We start from the raw sequence: 4,513 nt of genomic DNA on the forward strand, positions 1-4,513 counted from the left end.
GATGAGGAGAATGACAAGTTCAACCAGTTGCTTGCCAGGATTAACGAGCAACAGAAGCAGATTGATGAGCTTAGAGGAGTAGCGCGCCAGGAAGATCCTGCACTTGATATTACCGGCGCCCCATCTAAGCGGAAAAGCAGCGTGGCTGAATCTGAGGCCCCGCCCGACGATGCACGAAGAATGATAGAGGGTGGTCCCGGCTACCCCGTGGATGGAATCAAGGAGTCAACATCATGTGAACTCCATCAGAAATTCAAGAACATATCCATGAAGGTGGCCATCGGACAAGCTTTACCTTCTGGCCCTGATGCACGCTGGCATGGCCATGATATTCCAACTGGCTTTGCTAAAGTCGGGGTGGATGAAATCATGGCGGGGTTTCATGATATGGAGCTCGACATAGCTGGACCCGAAGATGAGAGGACACTCGGAAAAGTACTGGGTGGAGTCATCCTATGGGACAAGAACTACATCAAGCTTCCAGGCTCGGCCCCAAGGACAACACCGCCTCCGAGTCGTCGCAGGTCACCTACACCTCCATTAGCTCCAAGCCCTCCACATGACGTCGGCCAGCACAACACGAGTCCATCTCGATCACCGCCACCGGACTTGGGTCGTCCGTCTCCGCCGCCGCCCGCTCCGGATACTAAGCGGAAGCGTGCCACCAAGAACGCTTCGCCGACGATTTCTAAGCGACGGAGCCCCCCAAAGCGCAAACGGTCGCCCCTCCCAAAGGTACCTCATGCTAATCTTCCTATCAGACCTTATGATCGTACCCCCGAGGAAAACGCCAGGATAGCAAAGGAACATCATGATGCGCAGATGAAAAAGAAGGAAACCGAGCCCCGCCCGGAATACACCGAGAAGCAAATAGCATTTGCAAAATACTTCACGAACCTTCCATCACAGTATGACTTACACCATAAGCCTGATGACTATACACGCACATTGCAGAAGGAAGTGAAAAAGAGCAGATCACGTGCAAGTGCAAGTGGGAGCAAATCAAGTTCAACTACAAGCAAGAAAAAATCAGACGTTCCTCAGCTTGGACAACAGGCCAAACAGTCGATCCCACCCCTCAGGGTGTTAACCGAGAATGTCTCCCCTCCGGTGCAGGGGCAAGATTTCGAATTAGCAAAGAAGTGGGCGGCTGGATGGGGTGTCTCGGTTGAAGACATTCTGGCTTCCCAAGACGACAGGTTACCCAAGGCTGTGGTAGCCCCTAAGCCACAGTTTGTCACGGGAGCGCCTTTGGTCAGCAAAGATGATCTCCCAACAAATATGCGTTACTTGCATACATGGTACTTAAGTGAATCAAAAAAGGGAGAACGGTGATCGTGGTGAGTGTCCAACGGGAGTACTACGGCCGCCCCGAAGAAATCCATATTGACTTTGATGAACTCTTCAAGATGTACAATGGCGACGCCCTCGACAAATCGCTTATGAGTTGCTATTGTCTATAAGTTTTTCAATTCGTTGTCTACATATAACTTGTTTAGTTATTTCAATTCATTGTCTATATATAACTTGGACTCTGTTATGCAGAATGAAGATTCTGGATTGTAAAAAAAAGAACATCCTAAATATTGGGTTTATTGACCCAGATAAAATACATATAGCGACGCTAACTGATAAACCCAAGGAGACGGAGGAAAACCTTCTAAGGTTTCTAACAGATTAAAATTTCTGTGACCACATACTGTTTCCATACAACTTCAGGTGAGGGTCTTTACTCTGTTGTGTCCATTCACTTATAAGTGTAATTGATAAGTTACTGACACACACATATATATATACATGTGCAGCTTCCATTGGATTCTGTTGGATATTCAAATTGATAAGGGAAGAGTTGATGCCTTCGAGACCCTTGGAACAGTTCCAAAGCCTGCAGGACATGCTCCAAGGGTAATTTCAATCTTTCTTGCGCTCTATCGGTCTCTTTCGATGATTTTCTGATATATCAATTAATGAAAAACTTAGCAAATCATTATCCTTGTTGGGCAGGGTTTGGAAGCGGTTCAAGTGCGTGACTCCCGGTATCGAGCCTGAGAAGCTGACCTTTAGAGCAGCTCAGGTAAGTAGTAGTATGATATACTTCTATTTTCAATACATTTATGATGCTAGATTATTATTTTGATTATATATATTCTATTCTCGTAAAGTGCGACCAGCAGCCACGGGGAACGCATCTATGCGGATACTATGTTTTCGAGACCATTCGCACGTTTACCTCTGAGCACAAGGATCACAGATTCGACGTAAGCAATGAACATTCACACTTCTATTTTTACCCGTCATTCTTTGTTAAATTGATTGATATTCATATTCATCTCCTCTTCTTATATAGTACACGGCCATGAGGACGAAGGTCCTACCAGAGCAACGCGCGATTGCTGTTGTAGAGGAGCTTGCGACCTTTCTGAGGACGGAAGCTATAGATGACAAATGACAATTTAGTGTAGCTAGGGGCCATTACTGATGTTCATCCATGTAATCGAATATACGGGCTCTAGTCCCGATAATTCAGATCTGCATATAATTGTATATATACGCTCGCTTGTAAGATAAGTTAATCTCCCGAATATATATAATTGTATATATATATATATATATATATATATATATATGCATAATTATTTCTATTTAGATTATATGAAAACTAATTCGCGAACACCAAACGAGGCATCACGTTAATCTCCCGAACACCTAAACCCTAAAACCCTAAAACCCAAAAATAATTCCATTCAAAAAACCTCAAAAATAAGCAAAATCTGAAACTCTTTAGTCCCGGTCCGTGTAACAAACCGGGACTACAGGGCCTGCCCCTGGGGCGCTACGAGGCGCCCACATGAAGCACCTTTAGTCCCGGCTTGAAACAGGCCCGGTTGGTGAACCGGGACTACAGTTTATTACGGGCCGGGGCTAAAGGCCCAGTCCCCCACTAGTGGATACTTGCGACCGCGCAAACCTCTCGTCCGAGGACGCCACATGCGGAACGATCCCCCGCACCTGCCGGCCAGGCCTGGCAGCCGGACATCCTTGATCATCCTCTTCAGCCTCGCTCGCAACGTTGTGTTTATGGGGTTCCATGTGTAACAGCCGCCGGCGTCGAGCAGCTGGAGGCGTGGGCAGTGGTCGGCGAAGGCGGTCAACGTGGCCTGCTCGATCAGGCCGCCCGACAGCACGAGCTGCTCCAGCAGAGGGAGCTTCTTCACCACCATGGCCATGAAGATCTCTCTTTCCATGCGCCCCATGTTGTAGCGGCACGTCACGTGAAGGCTCCGCAACAATGGCGCCCTGTGGTTACCAAGAATTATAAGATAAGGCAGGATAGGGAGATGTACTGTACGTGTCAATGTGTGACCATATCCTAGATCGGCGCGTGCCCACCTGTCTACTAGGTAGAGCAGGAAAATGTCGTCGACGCGGCCGCGGAAGGACTCGCAGTGGCCGGCGCTGCGCCGCACCGCAGTACATGCCATCGCCTGCCACCACACCGGTGGGTCTGCGTCCTTGTCCTTGTCGGCAGCGACGTCGATGTGCCGCCACAACAGCGGCTCGTCGCCGCCAAGAGACGCACACGCGCCCCGCGCCGTGGAGGATGTCGGCCTGCGGGACAAGGCTGAGGATGAGGCACAGGACGTCGCGGGGCAGCGCCGCTCAGTCCCTCCACATCACCGACCAGGGAAAGCTATGCACATCCATCTTGCGGCGGCGCCGGGGGGGGGGGGGGGGGGGGGGGGGGACGGCGGATCGGTTGCTGTGGCTCTGGTTCGCCTCCTCGACCTTATTCCCATCTTGTTTCGTTAGGTTTTTTCGCCCGCCTGCAATCAGCCTTCCTGCCGTCATCAGCCAGATAATATAAGGAGGTAGTAGTAGACAACCCTAAACCTGAACGTGGAAAGAAACGTGAATATCTGACCGTCGACGCTAAACCGGACGGCCACGAATTATAGAATAGCAGGAGGATAGTCTCATCCGAGTTTATACTTTGACCAACTTACGTTTGTATCACAAAAGTCGCAAAAAAAAGTGCGTTTATTTCAAGAGGAGTGACACGACGCATCAACAACAATTTTAAACCAAGCCGAATCTCACAATCCACGTTCAACCTTGGTCTTTTTTTCTCAAAAAAACTTTTGATGTATTCATCAAGTATATCATGGTAGTTACCCGCAAAATAAATATACACTCACCCTTGTTAAGCACATATGCATACTCCATTTTTATGATTACATTTAAGAGACCGAATCTGCATATCATCTTGAAATTTATGAAGTCGTCGTAGGCGCATCGTCGTTAACAGAAACGTCTCCTCCCACTGAATGCGCATCGTCGAAAATTCTAAAATAATCTCAAAAATAATGCAAACACCAAAATTTAAATCCTGATGGACTGAGATACCACAGTCACGCTAACCATCCAACCACATGTTGATTCGCAAAAAAGTTATAATATATATACACTGTTAGTACAAAGAACACGAGAAATAACAGAAATTACAAGTGACAAA

General features: G+C 47.8%; 1 pseudogene; it reads right to left on the minus strand.

The window, feature by feature from the left end:
• Nucleotides 1-2,922: 2,922 nt before the first annotated feature.
• Nucleotides 2,923-3,797, minus strand: LOC123408316 (annotated as a pseudogene).
• Nucleotides 3,798-4,513: the final 716 nt, after the last annotated feature.

The sequence above is a fragment of the Hordeum vulgare genome, chromosome 7H, assembly GCF_904849725.1.
Source record: "Hordeum vulgare subsp. vulgare chromosome 7H, MorexV3_pseudomolecules_assembly, whole genome shotgun sequence".
Classification (NCBI taxonomy): Eukaryota; Viridiplantae; Streptophyta; class Magnoliopsida; order Poales; family Poaceae; genus Hordeum; species Hordeum vulgare.